Source organism: Podarcis filfolensis (assembly GCF_964270895.1).
Source record: "Podarcis filfolensis genome assembly, chromosome: 2".
Taxonomy (NCBI): Eukaryota; Metazoa; Chordata; class Lepidosauria; order Squamata; family Lacertidae; genus Podarcis; species Podarcis filfolensis.
In genome coordinates, this window is record NC_139605.1 from 2,028,220 (window position 1) to 2,051,933 (window position 23,714).

General features: G+C 43.9%; 1 protein-coding gene and 1 long non-coding RNA gene across 2 annotated transcripts in view; one reads left to right on the forward strand and one right to left on the reverse strand.

The window, feature by feature from the left end:
• Nucleotides 1-792: 792 nt before the first annotated feature.
• On the reverse strand, nt 793-23,562 carry LOC310757500. The gene is made up of 3 exons (XR_014545272.1): nt 23,133-23,562; nt 22,666-22,737; nt 793-1,247 (listed from the first exon to the last, which is right to left on the reverse strand). It is a non-coding gene; the product is annotated as an uncharacterized lncRNA (long non-coding RNA).
• The window catches only part of LOC310756997 (uncharacterized protein), a 50,335-nt gene continuing 29,558 nt past the window's right edge, over nt 2,938-23,714 (forward strand). Inside the window, exon 1 of the mRNA XM_083602066.1 lies at nt 2,938-3,072. The gene's annotated coding sequence lies outside the window, so the exon portion shown is untranslated. The remainder of the gene's footprint in view (nt 3,073-23,714) is intronic.

A 23,714-nucleotide genomic window follows, 5' to 3' on the forward strand; every position in this document is an offset into this window, starting at 1 on the left:
GGACGGCAGAGCCGGACCAGAGTCTGGTCATTCAGTCCCCCTGAAATTCCACTGGAGGGATGGAGCCTCTCTCTGATTGGACAACAGCACTTTTGGAGGGAAACTAAAAGGAGTCCTTTCTGAGGGAGAGAGTTAGATAGGGTTTGATATGAGAGAAGATGAAGAGGGATTGTTTTGGGGTGGGAGTTGGGGAGGAGGATAGGATTTGCCTGAGGGAGAACTGGTTCTGGTTTCAGTTAAACACCCACCCTGAGGAGAACGTCCATGCCGTTGGGGGTCTGGGGAAGGTCTACAAACGGGTGTCGTGGGAGGGCTGACTCTGAGGCAGGAGAAGCAGATCCTGGGGGGATTCAGGCTCCCCTGGGTCTCCTTCCAGTCAGGAGGGGGCAGTTCTTCTAGGGAGAGAAGACCCCCCCAAGCCAGTCACAAGGGGGGAAGGGGACCCCTGGGTCTGTTACGCCATTTTGGAATTACCTCAGCAGTGCTTAGAGAGAAGGGGGGGCTGAGGAAAAATGCCCCTCGCTCATGAACCTGGGCATTGATCGGGGAAGGAAGATGTGTTGTATTATCAGTATTTAACTGAACCACCTGACATAACTAAGGAAAAGAAACTGAAATATAACAACTGATATTTGAGTAAAGAGAGGTTAAGTAACACTGTGTTTAAGCCTGAGACAGCTTATATTTTATGTAAATAAGTTGACTTCTACCAAGGAAAACGCATTTCCTGACCCATTTTCTTTCACAAACTTCTTTTTTGTTAATAAAACTTTCATGGTTGTTTGTTATTCACTCACTACAAGATAAACTGTGGTAAATTGGTGAGATCTTTGAGGTTGGTGTACTGTTAGGTGTGCACACTCTATTTAAAGGGGGGCAGTTAGTGGGGTGAGTCTGCCGCATTCTTGACTGGTGGTTAATCATAGATCTGCAGAGTTGGAAAGGACCCCTGAGGGTCATCTAGTCCAACCCCCAACAATGCAGGAATCTTTTTGCCCAATGTGAGACTTGAACCCACAGCCCCGAGATTAGGACTCTCGTGCTTTGCAAACTGACCTATCCCAATGAATTCAGTGGAACCTCCTCCAAGGTAACTGGGTAAAGTACTCATTCTTGAAGTGGGAAGTTTTTAATCCTTGCAAAGCAAACAAAGCTGCACCTTCAGTCTTCCAAAATGGTATTCAAGATGCAATACCCAGACATGACCGCAGTTTTGAAAATCCTCCATACAATTCCAGTTTCAGTTGCTTCAAATGCAAACTGGAAGTGATAAAGTGTGGTGGGATTTCATACAGTATTCTCTGGGCATGTGCAGAGTTTGCTGCTCTCTCTAGACAAGAGGCAGGGAAGCCGTGGCCAAAGAACCGCCCTGCAGGCTTGGTGTAACCGCAGAAAAGGGGCCTTGCGGGCTGAGATGCAGGATCCCAGAGCCTCCAGTATAGGAAGAACTGAGCAGGGAAGAACAGCCCCCCCCCCTTCTATCATAGAGAGGAGAGAGATAGAGAGGCCTCCCTGCAACCCCTGGGAAAATCCTCAGTGCAGGTTCCCTTCCGAGCACCGGCAAGGGCTGCTCTGCCCCATAGCTCTATGGGCCGGACTTTTCCTGGCCGGCGGGAAAAAGGAGCATCGGGAGGGGCTTTAGAAAGGGGGGGGCGTCGCTGGACTAACTCCTCCCGCCCTGCTCTTTCTGTTGCAGGAAAAGACATCGGAAGAGCGAGCAAGGGAGGCGGAGGGGCAGAAGAGAGGACAAAGGGGTAAAGATGCAGGGATGGGGAAGGGGGGTGAAATGGGGAGGGGGGAGGAAAGGACAAAGACCCCCTCCTTATCCCCCCCAAAAACCCAGATCTTACATGGGACGATGAAGCCCCTCCAACACAAGAGATTCCCCCCCCCCATTACACTTGGCTATGGGATATGCATGGGGGGGGGGTGCAGGGGCCTTTCTGCAGAGGAAGTCCTTGCAGGGTTTCCGTGGCGGCTTCTGCTTTGAAGGACCCCCGCCACGAACATTAGTTCCTGAGGGAGATAGAGGGAGTCCGTGGAAGGGTGAAGGGGCGAGAGAGGCCTGGATAGAGACCCCCCCTTCCTTCCTTCCTTCCTTCCTTCCTTCCTTCCTTCCTTCCTTCCTTCCTTCCTTCCTTCCGTCTCTCCCCCTCCCCCCGTCAGTGGCTCGTCTTGCGAGGCCCCTCCGGATGGAGAGGTGGGCGCGCTTGGGAGATATAGTGCGCGCAGGGCGAGGGTGGATTGCTGTCAAGGGGGGCGGGTTTCTGGGCGCAGGGGAGACGGAGGGAGGAGGGCAGAGGAAGTTGGGGGGCTGAGTGATCAATGGAAGCGTCCATGGCGGGGGGAGGGGAGCCCTGCCGAACAGAGAGATGCACGTGGCCTTTTGGAAGAGATGTCTCCATCTTGGATGTTGGAGGGGGAATCTCCGGAGGGACAGGAAGGAATCCCTGAAAAGGGGGGTCCCATTTCCCCACCCACTTATTGCCAGGAAGCGGATTCTCCCCGCTCCCCCCATATGCTCTGGCTAGACGCTGGGGGCTCCGGAGACAGGACACTTCTTTCTCCCAAGTCCAGCCACTGGAGAGAAAAGGCAGGAAGATCCTGGGAGGAACCCCTCCCTTAAGTTACTGGAGACTTCCCCCCTCACTCAGGCTTCCAGTTTATTGGAGGAGGGGGGTCCCGTGTGGGTGGTCCTTGCCGTGTGCTGGCAGGAGGTCCAAATTTCAAGAGGGCAGACCTGGTGGGCAGAGCAACCCCCTGGCCAGGTCAGCTGCATGAGAGCTCCAGGGAGGGCAGAAGAGAAAAGTCAGGAACGCCATTTCCGAAGGGATCTTCCTTTCTTCTTCCCTTTCTCCTCCTTTGTCTCCTCTGAGTTCCTTTATCCTAAGAAGTTGTCTTCCTTTTTCTTCCTGTTCTGTTGTTCTTGCTATACAGTTACCTGCTGAAGCACAAATTGAGCTGGCGAGAGGGTCGTCTTGCCCATCTCGAAAGTTTGACTTCCAGGGGAGAGGGGATGTTGACAACTCACACGAGACCCACTTCCTCCCTGCAGAGAAGAAACCTATCACGGTAAGTAGCAATGTTCACTTTCCACTGCACGACTGATCATTGATGCTGGTGTACAGTGGTATCTCGGGTTAAGAACTTAATTCGTTCTGGAGGTCCATTCTTAACCTGAAACTGTTCTTAACCTGAGGTACCACTTTAGCTAATGGGGCCTCCCACTGCTGCCGCGCCGCTACCATGCGATTTCTGTTCTCATCCTGAAGCAAAGTTCTTAACCCGATGTACTATTTCTGGATTAGAGGAGTCTGTAACCTGAAGCGTCTGTAAGCTGAGGTACCACTGGAAAGCAATAAAAAATATGGGTGGAGGGTGCTATGAAAATGCTTTCGGGATTCATATATCCTTGATACATTGGTGGGCTTCAAGGGTAAAGGACCCATTATCATGATAGACAATGCCCATTGCTGGAGGGTTCTGACTGATAATCCTTTAATTCCTTCTGCTAAGCTTATATTATTCAGGAGAACATCCAGAACTGATATGAATAACAATGGTGATAGTGGACACCCTTGTTTTGTCCCTTTTGTAATTTCAATATTTCAATATTTTCTGTTAATACATTATTTACAATAAGTTTTGCCTTTTGTCTTGAATATATTGCTTTTATACTTCTCATAAACAATTGACCCATTTTGCATCATTTCTAAGTTTTTAATCTTAAATTCCCAAGATATATTATCAAAGGCCATCTCAGCATCCACAAATATTATGGCTGCCTGCTTTTCATTCCTGGCCGTCAAGTACTGAATAATATTCCTTATATTGTCCTTCATCTGGCAGTCAGGAATAAAGCCTTAATATTTGCAAATAGTTCATAATCACTGTTCAACAAAGAAATCGGCCTGTAGATTTTAACCTGTAATAAGTGAGTCTGGTTTGGGTATCAGTGTAATATATGCTTCTTTCCAAGTCTCTGGTATTTCTCCTTTTTTCAAAATATTGTTCATCGCTTCCTCCAATGGTGCCAGTAGGCTGTAGCTGAAATTTTTATAATATTTAATAACAACAACAACAATTTATTACGTATACCCCGCCCATCTGACTGGGCTTCCCCAGCCACTCTGCACGGCTTCCAACAAAATATTAAAATAGGGTAATGCATCAAACATTAAAAGCTTCCCTAAACAGGGCTGCCTTCAGATGTCTTCTAAAAGTCTGATATTTAATGTTTTCTTTGACATCTGGTCGGAGGGCGTTCCACAGGACAAGTGCCACTACCAAGAAGGCCCTCTGCCTGGTTCCCTGTAACTTGGCTTCTTGTAGCGAGGGAACCGCCTGAAGGCCCATGGCGCTGGACCTCAGTGTCCGGCTAGAACGATGAGGGTGAACACGCTGCTTCAGATATACTAGACCGTTTAGGGCTTTAAAGGTCAGCACCAACACTTTGAACTGTGCTTGGAAACGTACTGGGAGCCAATGTAGGTCTTTCAAGACCGGAGTTATGTGGTCTTGGCGGCTGCACCCAGTCACCAGTCTAGCTGCCGCATTCTGGATTAGTTGTAGTTTCTGGGTCACCTTCAAAGGTAGCCCCACGTAGAGCGCATTGCAGTAGTCCAAGCGAGAGATAACCAGAGCATGCACCCCTCTGGTGAGGCAGTCTGTGGGCAGATAGGGTCTCAGCCTGTGTACCAGATGGAGCTGATAAACAGCTGCCTGGAACACAGAAATGACCTGCGCCTCCATGGACAGCTGTGATTCCAAAATGACTCCCAGGCTGCGCACCTGGTCCTTCAGGGGCACAGTTACCCCATTCAGGACCAGGGAGTCTGCCACACCCACCCGCCTCGTGTCCCCTAAAAACGGTACTTCTGTCTTGCAGTAACTCCATCCAGTCCTGGTGCTTTTCCTGATTTTAAGTCCTTTATTGCTCTCCAAATTTCTTCCACTTCTATTAATTCATTCAGTCTGTCCTTCTTTTCTGTTGGGATTTGTTGCACTCCGTTCTTCTTTAAAAATTCTGCTATTTTGACTATATTATCTTTTCCAGCTTTTTTATACAACTGTCTATAGAAATTTACAAATCATTTTCTTATTTCTTTCAGATTCTCTATTTCTTTCTCTCCAATTTTAATTTTATATATGTCTTTTGAGATTTTCTTTTATTTATCTGCCATGCTAGCCATTTTCCTGGTTTATTTGCGTTTTCAAAGTTCTTTTGTTTCATCGTTTTAATTTTCCATTCTACTTCCTGATTCACAATTGTTGAAAATTGACTTTGTAATATCTTAATATTTTGATTAATCATTATATCATTTGGGTTTTTAGCTAGTTTTTTTCCATTTTCCATTATCTCATTTAAAATTTCAATTTTTTTATTTTCTCAGAAAGTTTTGGGTAGTTCCCTTCTTTTGATTTTATTCTCTTTCTCATTCTATCAATTTCCAATGATCCACAAAGTCAAATAATTTCTCTTCCAACTTTCTATAAAATTCAGTCTTACTGCCATTTGGTGCATAAATCCTGACAATTATCAGTTTTCCTGCCTTCTTTGTCCTTAAAGATTTGTCTCACTTCATTTTTTTTTTAATACAACACCGTCTGATGAAATAAATTCACTTCCTAATTTCTTTTTTACCAAAATTCTTCTGTTTCCTTGCATCATGGGTCTATCAAAAACAAATAATATCAGAGTTCTTATTAATTGAATATTTTCAATACTATATCTTTTAGTTTTGTTATTCAAACCATTAACATTCTATGTCATATGTTTTAATGCCATTTTGTTACTATTTATTTTTGAACTAAAGTCTTTTAAACTTGTCCTTCTTCTCCTCCTCCTAATTTATTTTCTTCTTCTTCTTCTTGGTCTATGGTAGTTCCCTGTACCTTCGGAGGAAATTCTTTACTTCATCCATCTTTTTCAGTTTAAATTTCTTTTCCTTGTAGTAGAATGAGACTCCTTCCAGATACTCCCATTTAAAATCTATATTGTTTTTTCTCAGCACTTGTGTCAGAGGTTTATATCTGTCGCGTCTTTTCAGCAGATGAAGTGGAATGTCCTTAAATATGATTATCATTGCGCCATCAATACAGAGCTTCTTTTCTCTATCTTTTTAGCAAAATTAAATTTCTCATCTTCTTATCTTTAAATATAATCAAACAACTTCCTGGAAACTTTTTTCCTTTTTTTTAATTTAACTTTTATTCTAAAAGCATTCAATACTGTATTGGCAAATTCATCTTTTTCAATTCCTACCCATTGTGCAATTTCAGTAATCAATTTTTCTCTCCTGCTGTTTCTGGGAGAGATCTGGTTTTCAAATTTGTCTCTCTTTGCATCACAATGGGGTGGGGTGGGTGTTTAGTTGGGTGTGGGAATTTAATTATGTTGTGTTTGTAACTTTGTTTTTTGTTTCTATAGTTTTATTGTTCTGTTAGTTTGTTTTCTGTATAGGTTTTAATTTGATTTTAAGGGGAGGGGTCAGGGCTGCCCGGGAGTGGGTCCCAGCAAACAAAATGGCTGGGGCAGGTTCCACAGGGGGGATGCACTGGGACAACCGATCTCAGTGATCATGGCTGGGAGGAGGAGTTACGCTAAGACTACACCATGTCATTACCGAGGAAGCAGGCTTAGTTGTTGTCTGAGCACTATCCCTGCCTCCAGGTCTGGTCCTGACCGGACGGATACTGGAATCAGCAAGGGATACCCACACGACTTGAAGGTGCTGCTGTGCAATGCCAGGTCAATGATCCATAAAACCACTGTGATCCATGACTTGATTGTGGATGGAAGATTTGACCTGGCATGTGTAACAGAAACTTGGTTGGATGAAGCAGATGGGCCTGTCCTTGCCGCTGCTTGTCCACCAGGTTTCTCTTACGCACAGCAACCCAGGCCTTGTGGGCGGGGAGGGGGGGTGATTTTTAGGAAGTCATTAGTTTGCACCAGGTGTCCTGAGTGCATGTTCTGGAAGTTGGGCAATAGGGGCAGTACAGGATTCCTATTGGTGTACCGACCTCCCCGCTGCACCAAGGATTCCCTGCCCGAGCTGCTTCAGGTCTTGGTGGATGTCCTCCTGGAGACACCTAGTTTGGTTGTCCTAGGGGATTTTAACATCCATGCCGAAACGACCTTACAAGGGGCCTCTCGGGACTTCATAGAAAGCATGGCCTCCATGGGGCTGTCCCTGAATAAGTCTGGCCCAACTCATAGCCACGGGCATGCCTTAGACCTGGTGTTCACCTCTATGGATGTTGCTGATCTGACACTAAGTAAAAGTGAAACCAAAGAAGTGCCATGGTCAGATCACTTCCTGGTGCAACTGGACTTCTCCGCGACCCTTCCCCTCTGCAGGGAGGTGGGACCGATTCAGATGGTCCGCCCCCGCCACTTAATGGATCCAAATGGTTTCCAGAGAGTGGTAGGGGATGTTTTATCCCATGTTGATGGCCTTTCAGCTGATTCCCTGGTGGCCCGCTGGAATGTGGAGTTAACCAGGGCTATTGACTGTTTGGCTCCAATGCGCCCTCTCCGATTGCATGGAGCCCGGAGAGCCCCGTGGTTTTCCACGGATCTGAGGGCAATGAAACAATCGTTGAGACGGCTAGAGCACCGGTGGCGGATAACCCATTCTGAATCTGACCGGACACGGGTTAGAGCTCAATGTCGAGCCTACCAAGTGGCAATAGCGACGGTGAAGAAGACTTTCTTCACCACCTCTAGCATCTGCGGAAAACAGCAGCAGGAGACTCTTTCAGGTGGTTCGCAATTTAGCGGAACCACCTGCTCCATCAGGGCCCAGTACGGGCCACATGATCTCCTGCAATGCCTTTGCAAAGTTTTTTTGCAGATAAAGTCGCTGTGATTCGAGAAGAGATAGACTCCACCGTGGGAGCAGGGCCGGGGCGGGAGAGTGCTAGAGTCCTGTTTAGTCAAGTTGTGTGGGATCAATTCCAATCTGTTACCCCCGAGGATGTGGACGAGTGAAACCAACCACTTGTCTCCTTGATCCTTGCCCATCCTGGCTTATAAAAGCTAGCCGGGAAGGACTGGGCGATGGGCTTTGTGGGGTGGTGAGGGCTTCCCTCCGTGAGGGAGCCTTCCCAGACCCGGTGAAAGAGGTGGTTATTAAACCGCTTCTTTAAAAACCATCTTTAGATGTGGCCACGATGGCCAACTATCGCCCAGTCTCAAATCTTCCATTCTTGGGCAAGGTGATCGAGCAAGTGGTTGCTGAACAACTCCAGGCATGCCTGGAGGATGCGGACCATTTGGATCCCTTCCAGTCGGGATTCAGGCCTCATCATGGGACTGAAGCTGCCTTGGTCGCACTGGTTGATGATCTCCGGCGGGCTAGAACAAAGGTGAGAGCTGTTTCCTAGTTCTGCTGGATCTCTCGGCGGCATTTGATACCATCGACCATAACATCCTTCTGGACCGTCTTGAGGGGCTGGGAGCTGGGAGCACTGTCATACAGTGGTTCCGCTCCTTCCTCCTGGGCAGTGTTCAGAAAGTGGTGGTGGGGGATGAGTGTTCAGACCCCTGGGCTCTCACTTGTGGGGTGCCTCAGGGTTCTGTCCTCTCCCCCATGCTTTTCAACATCTACATGAAGCCGCTGGGAGAGATCATCAGGGGATTTGGGCTGGGTGTTCATCAGTATGCGGATGATACCCAGCTCTACCTCTCTTTCAAATCGGAACCAGTGAAGGCAGTGAAGGTCCTGTGTGAGTGCCTGGAGGCGGTTGGAGGTTGGATGGCGGCTAACAGATTGAGGTTGAATCCTGACAAGACAGAAGTACTGTTTTTGGGGGACAGGAGGCGAGCAGGTGTGGAGGATTCCCTGGTCGTGAATGGGGTAACTGTGCCCCTGAAGGACCAGGTGCGCAGCCTGGGAGTCATTTTGGACTCACAGCTGTCCATGGAGGCACAGGTCAAATCTGTGTCCAGGGCAGCTGTTTACCAGCTCCATCTGGTACGCAGGCTGAGACCCTATCTGCCTGCGTACTGCCGCGCTAGAGTGCTGCATGCTCTGGTTATCTCCCGCTTGGATTACTGCAATGCGCTCTACGCGGGGCTACCTTTGAAGGTGACCCAGAAACTACAACTAATCCAGAACGCGGCAGCTAAACTGGTGACTGGGAGCGGCCGCAGAGACCACATAACACCGGTTTTGAAAGACCTACATTGGCTCCCAGTACGTTTCCGAGCACAATTCAAAGTGTTGGTGCTGACCTTTAAAGCCCTAAACGGCCTTGGTCCAGTATATCTGAAGGAGCGTCTCCACCCCCATCGTTCTACCCGGACACTGAGGTCCAGCACCGAGGGCCTTCTGGCGGTTCCCTCACTGCGAGAAGCCAAGTTACAGGGAACCAGGCAGAGGGCCTTCTCGGTAGTGGCTCCTTCCCTATGGAACACCCTCCCACCAGATGTCAAAGAGAACAACAACTACCAGGCTTTTAGAAGACATCTGAAGGCAGCCCTGTTTAGGGAAGCTTTTAATGTTTGATGTATTTTAATATTCTTTGGGAAGCCGCCCAGAGTGCCTGGGGAAGCCCAGCCAGATGGGCGGGGTATAAATAATAAATTATTATTATTATTATCCCACAATTCCTCCTGTTCCTTATTCAGCTCTGACACTGCACTTTTATTTTTCTCATCCTCCTTTTTTAAATCCTTTCTTGTTGCATAGGTTTCAATCCTTCCTCTAAATTTTGTGTTCTCTTGCTTACATCTTTTATCTGGGCTTTCATCTCATTCACAGTTAAATCTAATTTTTTGTCCGTCTGCTCCCATCTGCTTTCCATATTTTTCTCACTTTGTTTAATTTCTTTAATATCTTTATTCTGTTACAAAAACAGTTTTGCAACATCTCCTTCCCTTCCATTTCTTGTTTGACCCTCTCCGGGTCCCTCCTGGTGTTGCCCCCTCCCCTCCTTTTTTCTGTTATTTCCTCTTTCACCACTAGGTGGCCCTTTCATCTCCAACCAGTTCTATATCAAATGTATATAGCTGAGAGGGGGACAAAGGGTAAATGCTGCAATAATCCAATAATTATTTGTACAAAAAGAATAAGAGAAAGGAAGAGAAAACGTCTTCCACCATTTGGTTGGCTAATCCACAGATCTTTCGCACTTTCCACTGTATCCCCGTCCCAAGAGCAAGAAGAAATCAAAACCATGTCCCAACGAAACCAAATTATTCCGCCTCTTGGTGGCTTAATTCAACTTCCATCGCTTTATATTCCAGGAGAAAGGAAAAGAGGAAGGTATTCCCTACAATTATAATGTCTTAACAATGAAAAAGGTGAAGTTAAAAGAGAGAGAGAGAAAATAAATCCACCATGCTCAGTAACCAAAAGAGGGGGTTGTCCCCAAGTCTCTTCCTGTAAATATCTCCTCGATTTTCTTACAGTACCAGACTTTTGCAGTTTTTTTATATTTGTCTCTTCTGGTCTGGTATTTTAACTCACAAAAATAGCTCCATAAACATATTTTTTTACAAATTGCGCAGTTTAAATTAAAATTGAAAGTAAAAGCCGGAAGCTCCTTCTCCAGAGATCTCCTTCAACTCCCAAAGGGCTTCAAATAAGTTTATTTTCTAGGCATTTCCACCTCCCTTTCTGTAAACCAAATCTTCACAACTAAAAGAGTATATTTATTATTTTTTATTCACTGTAGGAGATTAGAATCTTACTCAGTTTTGCAGGTAATTCATGCAGTGTAAATCAATCAGTCGGGGCTGACCTCCTTTTTTATCCCTGCTGTCTTCCGAATCTTTTCTCAATTAAAATTTCCCACCAACCTTTTGCCAGATTCAGGTTTCTTTTTCTTCGAGAACTGGCTGCTGTGCAGGATAGACTTGAGGATTCACTCCTTGCGAGTAGTTAATGGCCTCCGGCGCCGGCATCTTGATCTCGCAGCACTTTCCGCTCCCCAAGGGGAGAATTTTCGGCGGTGGAGAGAACTCCTTATGGCGCTGCTGGCCTCAAAATAATCCTTTTGAGTGTTTTGGGTGGGCTGCGGCCCCCTTGGACTCCCCCTTTGTCTCGCAAAGAGCTGAACTGTCCCCTAAGGGCTGAGTCCCGTCTCTTCTCAGCTCTGCAGACCAACCGGAAGTCGCTGTTTGATGTTTAATCATGTTTTAATATTCCATTGGGAGCTGCCCAGAGGGCTGGGGAAACCCAGCCGGATGGCTGGGGTTTGAATAATATATTATAATTAATATATTAATTATATATTTCCCCCCTTTAATTTATAGTATCATTCTCTTGGCCACATTTAGGAAAGGCATAATCCACTTTTGTAATCCAATTGACAGCTTACATGCAAATGGGATATTATTCCAAAGGATATTTTCTTCTGAAAGTCTTCCCGTTAGAATTCAGCTTTTTCAGTGTCACACATATTTGCTTAGCCACCCACCCAAAGGAGAAAGGAAAGTGAGAGAGTCCTGGACAGATAATTTCCATGAGGATAGTTCTATATTACAAGAAGGGCATGAGTTCAAGTAGTCCATTCCCAGGCCCTACTTCCTCAGGGAGACGTAGAGAAGAGAGGGGAGAATCTAGGAGATGCTTTTTTTAAAAAAAAGGTGATGTTAATTAGACTCACTTTGTGTTAAGTTCCTTTTCCCTCTTCCTTGAAACCCTAAAATGATTTTCTTTCCCCCCAAAGGAGAAGGCGATCCAAATTCTGAGGAGACACCTTCAATTTCATTGAGAATAATGAAGGCAAAGTTAAAATGTACATAATGTCCTTCTGTCAGTGTGTACACTGAGTTTACAATAATGAACTCAACAGAAGAGAAACCATCTAAAGCTATGCAGAGCAAAAAGAGCTTGAACTGCACCAAAATTCTTAGGAAACATCAACAAACTCCCAAGGGAGAGAAACCAATTAAATGTATGGAGTGTGGAAAGAGCTTCAGTCAAAGTGGGAACCTTAGAACACATCAGCGAATTCACATGGGAGAGAAACCGTTTAAATGTATGGAATGTGGAAAGAGCTTTGGTCGTAGGGACACCCTTACAATACATCAGCGAACTCACACAGGGATGAAACCATTTAAATGTATGGAATGTGGAAAGAACTTCAGTCAAAGTGGAAACCTTAGTACCCATCAGAAAACTCACACAGGGGAGAAACCATTCCACTGTATGGAGTGCGGAAAGAGCTTCCATCAGAGTGGGCACCTTCGAATACATCAGCAAACTCACACAGGGAAGAAACCATTTAAATGTATGGAATGTGGAAAGAGCTTCAATCAAATTGGATACCTCAGAACACATCAGAAAACTCACACAGGGGAGAAACCATTTAAATGTATGGAGTGTGGAAGGAGCTTCAGTCAAAGTAAACTCCTTAGACTGCACCAAAGAACTCACACAGGGGAGAGCCCATATAACTGTATAGAGTGTGGAAAGAGCTTCAGTCAAATTGGAAATTATAGAAGACACCAAAGAACTCACACAGGGGAGAAACCATATAAATGTATAGAGTGTGCAAAGAGTTTTCGTCATAGTGTAACCTTTAGAATACATCAGCGAACTCACACAGGGGAGAAACCATATAAATGTATGGAGTGTGGAAAGAGCTTCACTTCAACCAAAAACCTTAGACTTCACCAAAGAACTCACACAGGGGAGAACCCATATAACTGTATAGACTGTGGAAAGAGCTTCAGTCAAAGTGGAAGTTATAAAAGCCACCAAAGAACTCACACAGGGGAGAAACCTTTTAAATGTATGGAGTGTGGAAAGAGCTTCCGTAATGGTGGAACCCTTAGAAGCCATCTACAGACGCACACAAAGGAGAAACCATTTAAATGTATGGAATGTGGAAAGCTCTTCAGTCAAAGTGGAAACCTTAAGAGACATCAGCAAACTCACACCAGAGAATAACCATTTAAATGTAAGGAGTGCAGAAAGAGCCTCGGTCAAAGCAGACATTTTAAAGACCCCAGAGAACATTCACAGCAGGGGGGGGAGCATTTAAATATGAGGATTGTGTGTGCAAAGAGGTTTACTGATAGTGAGAAATCATTTAAATATATGGAATGTGGAAAGTGCTTCAGTCAGTGTGGAAGGAACTTCAGTTGGAGTGCAGATCTTAATATACATCAGCCGTTAGATGCATAGAGTATATGCGAAGTTCTGGTGTCTGCATGTAAATTTGTACCCATGTATTCAAGTAATGAAGGTGATGTCTCACAATAGTAAACGCAATATCATATGTCATGAACTGTTTGCAGTTTGCGGAGAGTGTGAACCTGCAATGCTGGTGGTCAATGTTGATGCTCTTTGAGTCGGCTGAAGTTCAGTCTTTCGTAGAGCGAGTTAGTAATGTTGGTGTTTTTGGGGTTGCTAATAGAGCATTGTGGAAATTACAGGGTGAAAATTGTGATGCTTCGGAAGCAGAGTTGTTTAAATTAGTAGTATACGAACAACCGTATAACACCTATTGTTGTAGTTATACTAAATGAACAAATAAGACACAATAAGACACAGAGTGAGGCCATCTACTTATGTGCATAAACCCCTTCTGTAGTTTTTATAATTGATACACTAATAGTGTTACAAGCCTTCCTCTTCCTTGGTTTTCTGAAGGGCGCAATGTTCAGATAAAACATTCTTTCCAGTGGCAGCAGGAAAAGAGGAATGAAGAAAGCAGGGTTCCTGGGGTGTCCAGAGGGGGTGTGAAAGAGACCCCCACCCCCCACTCCTCTGGATGAATAAAAGCAACCCTGGGGGAAGAGAAGGTGGTGGAGAGAGAGAAACATGGCCTTTGGTGGGTGATTCTGTTTGGGGTGCTGTCAATAAGTTCTCCACAGGGGCTCGGGGGCATCCTTTGCTACTCTCTCCTTCCCAAGGGTCTGTGGCTCCTCCAAGTCCTCCTAGGGAAGGATCCATTAAAAAGGCTTGGAGGGAAAGAGTGTTCTAGACCAGCTGCTGCATCCTTGTTTCTCTTTGGGGGGCTGGATCTGCCCCCACGTAACAGTGAATGAAACATATGTACCTTTGTTATACCTTCATCTTACTTTCTGTAATGGAAGCTACTGTTTAAAAAGTTTAGAAATAGGAAATTTATGTGTCTGACACTTTCCCCTTGAGTCTTCTTCCCAGGCGTTGGGAGCTATTGGAATGGTAAGCTAAGGACTTTCTAAAGGTCTGGTTGTCTTTTTTTATATATATATATAAATTTTTATTAATTTTCCAGTATATATTAAAACACAATACAACTGACAATACTTAAACAAACAAACATACAAACACGTATAATTTCATACCCTCTTTTTCTTAAACCTTGTTTCAACGACTTCCCCATACCTCCCTTTTCTGCATCCCTGTTTTAAACTTTTCCAGCAACCCCTAATTTCAATTACTTATAATTCACTTTCTTTAATCTTTTTTCTCTTACCCAATTTTTTGTCACTGCAGTTCTGTTTTACGTTACCGATGACATTTTAGCACTCATTAATTTTACAACAGCTCTTAAGATAAACTTTAAATTTCTTCCAATCTTCTTCCACCGTCTCTTTTCCTTGGTCACGGATTCTGCCAGTCATCTCGGCCAGTCCCATATAGTCTATCACCTTCGTCTGCCACTCTTCCAGCGTGGGTAGTTCTTGTGTCTTCCAATACTTTGCTAAAAGAACTCTTGCTGCTGTTGTAGCATACATAAAGAACGTCCTACCTTTCCTTGACACCAATTGGCCTACCATGCCCAGGAGAAAGGCCTCTGGTTTCTTATGAAAGGTACACTTAAGTACCTTCTTAATTTCATTATAGATCATTTCCCAGAAGACCTTGATCCTTGGGCACGTCCACCAAAGGTGGTAGAAAGTACCTTCAGTTTCATTACATTTCCAGCATTTATTATTGGGCGTATGATAGATTTTTGCAAGCTTGACTGGGGTCATGTACCACCTATAAATCATTTTCATAATGTTCTCTCTTAAGGCATTACATGCCGTAAACTTTATACCGGTAGTCCATAACTGTTCCCAGTCAGCAAACATAATGTCATGACCAATGTCTTGTGCCCATTTAATCATAGCTGATTTAACCATCTCATCCTGTGTATTCCATTTCAACAGCAAGTTATACATTCTTGACAAATTCTTAGTATTGGGTTCCAACAATTCTGTTTCTAATTTTGATCTCTCCACCTGAAAGCCAATTTTCCTGTCCTGTTTGAAAACTTCATTTATCTGGTAATAATGAAGCCAGTCTCTTACTTTAGACTTCAATTTCTCATAGCTCTGCAATTTCACTTTTACCTCCTCTTGTTCTATAATTTCCCAGTATTTTGGCCATTTAGATTCCATATTGTTTTTTCACTTCCTTAGCTTCCATTGGTGACAGCCACCTAGGGGTTTTATTTTCCAGCAAGTCTTTATACCGAATCCAAACATTATATAGTGCTTTCCTAACAATATGGTTTTTGAAACCTTGGTGAATTTTAACCTTGTCATACCATATATATGCATGCCAACCAAACCTATTATTGAACCCTTCCAAATCCAAAATGTCTGTGTTTTCAAGAAGCAGCCAGTTTTTCAGCCAGCAAAAAGCCACTGATTCATAATACAATTTTAAGTCCGGCAGGGCAAACCCCCCTCTTTCTTTTGCATCAGTTAATATCTTGAATTTTATTCTGGGCTTTTTGCCCTGCCAGACAAATCTAGATATGTCTTTCTGCCACCTCTTGAAACAGTCCATTTTATCCACAATCTGCAATGTTTGAAACAAAAACAACATTCTCGGCAAAACATTCATCCTAATAACAGCAATTCGGCCTAACAAGGAAAGTCTCAAATTTGACCATATTTCTAAATCTTTCTTAACTTCTGTCCAACATTTCTCATAATTGTCTTTAAATAAGTTCACATTCTTAGATGTCAAATTAATCCCCAGGTATTTCACTTTCTTTGCTACCATTAATCCGGTTTCACTCTGAAACCTCTCTCTTTCAACAACCGTTAGATTTTTCTCCAATACTTTCGTTTTCTGTTTATTCAGCTTAAAACCTGCTACTTGACCAAATACTTGTATTAGCTCTAAAACTCTTTTTGTACTAGTGTCTGGCTCTTGTAAAGTTAATACTAGGTCATCTGCAAATGCTCTCAGTTTATATTGTTTAGCTCCGACCTGAATCCCTTTAACCAGCTGGTCCCCTCTGATCATGTTTAATAAAACCTCCAAGACAGATATAAAAAGTAATGGGGACATTGGGCACCCCTGTCGTGTCCCTTTTTCAATAGCAAATTCTTCAGTAACCACATTATTTACAATTAATTTTGCTTTTTGTTCAGAATAAATTGCACCTATACCATTCTCAAAACCTTGGCCTACCTCCATCCCTTCAAGATTCTTCTTCATAAAACTCCAAGAGATATTGTCAAAGGCTTTCTCCGCGTCCACAAATATTAATACTGCCTTAGTATTAATATTAGCTTCTAATAGCTCCATAATGTCTATTATATTTCTCACATTGTCAGATAAATGTCTTCCTGGAAGAAAGCCAGCCTGATCTTTATGAATCTCTCCCACCAAAACTCTCTTCAGTCTTTTTGCCAAAATGTCTGCAAAAATTTTGTAATCCACATTAAGTAGTGATATAGGGCGGTAGTTCTTAATCTGGTTCTTCTCAGTCTCAGATTTTGGTATAAGTGTAATATACGCTTCTTTCCACGATTCGGGTGCCTTCTTCCCCTCTAAAATTTCATTGCAGACTTCCTTCAGCGGTTGTACCAGCCATTCTCTCAATGCTTTGTAGTATCTGGAAGTCAATCCATCTGGTCCTGGAGATTTTCCCAATTGCATATTTTGAATGGCTCCCTCTATTTCTTGCTCAGTTATCTTCTGGTTCAAAATCACTTTACTTTGTTCAGAAATTTTTTGTAATCCATATTTTTTAAGAAATTCTTCTATCTCTTTTTCATTCACCGGCCCTTGTGCATAAAGTCTCCTGAAATAACTCTGAAAACAGTTTCTAATCTCATTTGGTTTATAAATGTTCCTTCCTTCAACTTCTAGGCTTGTAACCATATTCAATTTTTGTCTCTTCAATTGCCATGCCAGAAGTTTCCCACATTTATCTGCCGATTCAAATGTCTTTTGTCTCATTTGTTTTATTTTCCATTCTATCTCCTGATTCATCATTTCCATATACTGCCTCTGATAAAACTTAATTTCTCTCAAAATTTCATGTGACTTTGGCTTTGATCTCAGTTTTTTTTCTCCTTCTTTTATCCTTTCCAGAATCTTATCCTTCTTCTCATTCTGTCTCTTCCTTTTTATAGCGTTCTGCTGTATTAAAAATCCTCGCATAACGGCTTTACTTGCGTCCCAAATTACTCTTTTCTCCACCTCTGTTCTCAGATTTATCTCAAAGTAGTCCTTCACCACTTTCTGGGCCTTTTTGTACACCTCTTCATCTCTAAATAGGGAGTCATTCATCCTCCATCTGAAGGAGCCAGCTGTTGTTAAGTTCATCTCCATCTTTACAGCATTATGGTCGGAGCAAGTCTTTGGGCAGATTTCCACTTTCTTTATCTTTGGTGCCATCCCACTAGTTACCCAAATTTGGTCAATTCTAGTCAGGTCATTTTTGCTTCAGAAAAGAAAGTTCCTTCCCTCTCGAGAGGGTTCCTTGTTCTCCAAATGTGAATCAGGTTCATATTATCTGTCATTTCAAAAAAAGTCTTTGGTAGTCTCCCATCCTTGGAAACCACCTGTCTTTGTGCTTTATCCATGTTTGTAGAGACCACTCCATTCATATCTCCCATCAAAATTACATTGTAATCCAGATAGTCCATTAATGTCTCATGCAATTTCTTGAAGAATTCTGACTTCCCTTCATTTGGAGCATAAATTCCTATTATCAATAATTTTTCTCCTTGAACTTGAATTTCAATTGCCAAATATCTTCCTTGTTCATCTTTAAAAATTAATTTAGGAGCCAACTTTTCCTTTGCATAGATCACCACTCCTCTTTTCTTCACTTTGTCTGATGAAATAAATTCCTGTCCTAATCTTTTGTTAATAAGTAATTTTCGATGTACTCTGGTCACGTGGGTTTCTTGCAAACAAATCAAATCCAATTGTTCTCTTTTTAAAATATGAAAAACCTCACGCCTTTTTCTGGGAAGATTCAGTCCATTACAATTCCAACTTAGAAATTGCAGAGACATCTTGTTATTTACTTAATTGTTCCCCCAACTGCCCCAAGCAGTTGTTCTTCCTCTGTTGGTGTTTTAAGCCCGAAAGATAAATTTGAAATATCTGTTACTTCCTTTACATTTGTAGGTTCCACCACTTCCTTCAAAAGGTCCTCCTCATTCCTTTCCAGAAATTGTTCTTTATCTTGCACTGTTTTTATTTTAATTTTCTTTCCTTTGTAGTTAAAAGACAAGCCTTGTGGAAACTCCCATCTAAATAGTATATTATTCTTTCTCAGCAGAGTGACCAAGTCCTTGTAATGAGCTCTCACTTCCAAAATATATTTAGGGATGTCTTTGTATATCTGCACATAAGAATCCAATCTCCAGAGTTCTTTGAAAATGTAAGTTTAATATTTTATCCCTCTCCTCCTTAGATCTTAAAGTTATCAAACAGTCCCTTGGACTCTTTCTATTTTGTCTCCTGCCCAGTCTAAAGGCGGTTACTATCTTGAATTCCTCCTCTTTCAAATTTCCCTGCCAAAATTCCAAAAACTCTTTTGTAAGAAAGTCTATCAAATTATCATTTTCACTTTCTGGAACCAATCTCAGTCTCAAATTCCTATCTTTTCTCTGCAGTTCCAATAAAGACAGGGCCGCCTCGTGCTCATCCAGCTTTTTGCAGACTGGTACTAACTTTTCCTGTGTAGTTTCTGCAGAAATTTTTGCCTCCTCAGCAATATTTTGGATTACAGCATTTTCTTCAATTAATTTATTTATTGTCTCTGTATTGGATGTGACACTTTTAGTATTTAAATCTAATTTTGTTGACAGTTCTGTCAGCTGTTTGGAATTTTCTGTGCTCTGCTTTGTCAGAGCTTCCAAGGCTTCATTTATTTTGACTAATGCCTGTGTCACTGGCTCCATAGGTATAGTTGTAACTACGCCTGCTGAAGCTGAACCTGATATTGAGCCCCTTTTCCTCTGTGCAGCTTTACTTTTAGCTCTTGTTGTTATCTCTTCTGCTGGGCCACTCATGTCCCAAGGTCTTTCCCACAGGAATTACTTTCAGATGGAAAACTCCACCAGCTTGCTCTTTACAGTGTAATTAGTAACTATTTCCCTACAACCCTCTAGAGGGAGCAGTCCAAAGTTCAAAATACAAAGAAACAAGGATTCCCTTCAAAAGTAGCAACAAATTTTCCAATATGTTTCCAATAGTAGAACTGTCAATTAGTAACTTCTCCAGAGTCCCAAACTTATAACAAATAAAGTCCCCACTTTGTAGTAAATAGGCAAAGCACCGACTTTGTAACAAATCTCTAATGGCAGTTCTCAGTCCCGGTGACTTACTTTCCAGGCAGTCCTTCCCAAGGATTTAAAACGGTAGAAAACTCCACTTCTTTACTTCTTTCATGCAGGTAATACAAATTAAAATCTCCCCCCCAGCTCCTGCTTGCTGAGGGGGAGGTTCAGATCCAATGTCCGAGTCCGTCAGTTTTAAAGCTATTTTCTGTCAAATTGCAGTTTTGTATTTCGTTGCTTTAGCTGTCATGCAGTCCGGGGAAGGCAGACTTCCTTACTTTTTACCTTCCCCGTTTTCAGCCAAATTTCAGGAATTATTTTAAAGTTGTTGTTCAGTCCTACTCACGGGTAATCCAATTAAGTTCCAAATGTCAGGAAGGAATCGGCGCTCTCCGTCTATGGCGACGCGGCTTCACTCCACGGGCTGGGTAGCGAATCTCAGCACCGCGCTCACCCGATGCCGCTCTGGAGCCTTTAAAAAGGCTCCTTTGCAGTAAGGGGGGGCGCTTAAGGTGCCCACCGAGTCTCCGTGTTCACAGGCTTCCGCGCCTGTGATTTTAGGGGTCCCCGCTTCGCCGTAGCGGTCAGACCCGAACTCGTGGAGCAGTCTCCCTGAGCGGAGCTCAGCGAGAGACCGCCATTAAACGCTGGCGCCGACCGGAAGTCTTACGAACAACTGTTTAAAAAGTTTAGAAATAGAAAATTCATGTGACTGACTCTTCTTCCCTTGAGTCTTCTTCCCAGGCGTTGGGAGCTATTGGAATGGTAAGCTAAGGACTTTCTAAAGGTCTGGTTGTCAGGGAGATGGACAATAAACAAATGAAATGTAAATCCGAAGACAGCAAGACACCCGGAAACCCAAAATAACGGACAGAAGAACAGTTTTAGCTCCCTGACCTGTGACCTTCCCTTACATGTATAACTTCTATGAGCTAATGCCTGTACCATTCTCCAAAAAAGCCCTCTCAAAGTTGTACTAAATTGAACCTCTGGTTTTGAGTCACTAGAGCTATTGCAACAGCTTATCTCTCAATAAACTGGGTCCCTTCCGGACGTTGAATTTTCCTATCTCTTGACTGTGTTTTTCTTTGAGGTGTTATTCCTTCCCCTGGCCAGGAACCATTGAGGGGTGGTTTGGAAGGAAATTCTTACCCCGTATTGTAAAGCCTGGAATAAACTATTTCAAAATGAACAAGGGAGTGTCAGATTTCCCTCACTTCCTTTCCATCCTGGGAAAGGCCTTGTCTGAAGTGGTTCCTGGTTCCTGGAATTTCCTTTTCACAAGGAGCCCAAAACTCTTCCTCTCACAGGCAAACACCTGCTTTCCCCACCTCTGCTCTTAGAACTGCCATATCGTGAAACCCAAGGTGATGTAGTTACATGGTGATTCCAGATTCCTGAAGTTTTCCTTACAAAGTATTGACCTTTAGTAGGTCTGGTGGTTGTGATCAGGGACCGAAATTTCCTACAGCTGATCTGTACTGGTTGTTGTCAGGCAGAAGTGTGACGGACGGACGGCAGAGCCGGACCAGAGTCTGGTCATTCAGTCCCCCTGAAATTCCACCAGAGGGATGGAACCTCTCTCTGATTGGACAACAGCACTTTTGGAGGGAAAATAAAAGGAGTCCATTCTGAGGGAGAGAGTTAGATAGGGTTTGATATGAGAGAAGATGGAGAGGGATTGTTTTCAGAAGGGAGTTGGGGAGGAGGATAGGATTTGCCTGAGGGAGAACTGGTTCTGGTTTGACCCGGTTGGGGGTCTGGGGGAGGTCGACAAACAGGGGTGTCCTGGGAGGGATGACTCTTGAGGCAGAAGGAGCAGATCCTGGGGGGATTCAGGCTCCCCTGGGTCTCCTTCCAGTCAGGAGGGGGCAGTTTTTCCAGGGAGAGAGGACCCCTAAGCCAGTCACAATGGGGGGAGGGGATCCCCTGGGTCTGTTACGCCATTTTGGAATTACCTCAGCAGTGGGGTTGCTTAGAGAGGGGGAGCTGGGGGAAAGTGCCCCTCGCTCATGAACCAAGGTAATGATTGGGGAAGGAAGCTGTGCTGTATTTAACTGAACCACCTGTCCTAACTAAGTAACAGAAAATGAAGTATAACAACTTTTTTTAAGTGAAGAGAGTTTAAGAGAAGCTGTGATTGTAATCCTGTGTTTAAGCATGAAACATAGTTTAAGTAAATAAGTTGAGTTCTACCCAGGAGAACACATTTCCTTAAAGTTTAAGTATATAAATTGACGTTCTTTCAAAAGCTTCTTTTTATTAATAAAACTCTCCTTGTTGTTTGTTCAACTTCTGCTCGAGACGATATTCACTCACTACAAGATAAACTGTGGTAAATTGTATGGATTTTTATAGTTTGCATACAGTGAGATGTGCGCACTACAGTGGTACCTCGGGTTAAGTACTTTATTAGTTCTGGAGGTCCATACTTAACCTGAAACTGTTCTTAACCTGAAGCACCACTTTAGCTAATGGGGCCTCCTGCTGCTGGGGCGCCGCGTGGCACGATTTCTGTTCTCATCCTGAAGCAAAGTTCTTAACCTGAAGCACTATTTCTGGATTAGCTGAGTCTGTAACCTGAAGCGTATGTACCTGAAGCATATGCTACCCGAGGTACCACTGTATATTTAATAGGGGGCAGTTAGCGGGTGAGTCCCCCACATTATTGACTGGCGGTTAATCATAGAACTGCAGAGTTGGAAGCGACCCCCGAGGGTTATCAAGTCCAACCCCTGCAATGCAGGAATCTTTTTGCCCAATAATAATAATAAACTTGGGGGGGGGGGCTTCCAGTTTTTTTATTTATTAAAGTTCTTATGTTACATTGGTAAACATCATATTATATCACAAGGCTTATACTGTAATTTTCAGCTTGTATACAAAGTTTATATACTTAAAGGGGGGGAAAACACAAGGACAAAAAACTATTCCAAAGTCATATATATTCCAACACTTCAGACTTCCTGTCTATCCCGTTGTGCAGTCATACCTCAGGTTAAAGTAGCTTCGGGTTGAGCATTTTCGGGTTGATGAGACGAGGCGGCCCAGGTCCCTTAGGGGCGAAAGGTGGGAGAGCTCAGTGGGTACAGCATGAGGCTCTTCCTTTCAGGGTTGCGGGTTCGTGATCCACGTGGGGCAAAAGAGCCCTGCATTATTGACTGGTGGGTCATTTAGTGGCAAACTAAAACTGATAACGGTGTGGTGGGAGTTCATACAGTATTCTCTGGGCATGTGCAGAGTTTGCCGCTCTGCCTTATTGACTGGTGGTTAATCATAGAAACGCAGAGTTGCAAGGCACCTCCAAGGGTCATCTAGTCCAACCCCCTGCAATGCTGGAAACTCTAATGTGTGACTAGGCAAACTAAAACTGGTACTGTAACAGTGTGGTGGGAGTTACAGATAGGTAGCCGTGTTGGTCTGCCATAGTCAAAACAAAAAAGATTTTTTTCTTTCCAGTAGCACCTTAAAGACCAACTAAGTTAGTTCTTGGTATGAGCTTTCGTGTGCATGCACACTTCTTCATGAAATGAAGTTTCTGTTTCTTCATGAAACTCTAATGTGTGACTAGGCAAACTAAAACTGGTACTGTAAAAGCGTGGTGGGAGTTCATACAATATACTCTGGACATGTGCAGAGTTTGCTGCTCCCTCTAGACAAGAGGCAGGGAAGCCGTGGCCAAAGAACCGCTCTGCAGGCTTGGTGTAACCGCAGAAAAGGGGCCTTGCGGGCTGAGGTGCAGGATCCCAGAGCCTCCAGTATAGGAAGAACTGAGCAGGGAAGAACAGCCCCCCCTCTATCATAGAGAGGAGAGAGATAGAGAGGCCTCCCATGCAACCCCTGGGAAAATCCTCAGTGCAGATTCCCTTCCGAGCACCGGCAAGGGCTGCTCTGCCCCATAGCTCTATGGGCCGGACTTTTCCTGGCAGGCGGGAAAAAGGAGCATCGGGAGGGGCTTGAGAAAGGGGGGGGGCGTCGCTGGACTAACTCCTCCCGCCCTGCTCTTTCTGTTGCAGGAAAAGACATCGGAAGAGCGAGCAAGGGAGGCGGAGGGGCAGAAGAGAGGACAAAGGGGTAAAGATGCAGGGATGGGGAAGGGGGGTGAAATGGGGAGGGGGGAGGAAAGGACAAAGACCCCCTCCTTATCCCCCCAAAAACCAAGATCTTACATGGGACGATGAAGCCCCTCCAACACAAGAGATTCCCCCCCCATTACACTTGGCTATGGGATATGCATGGG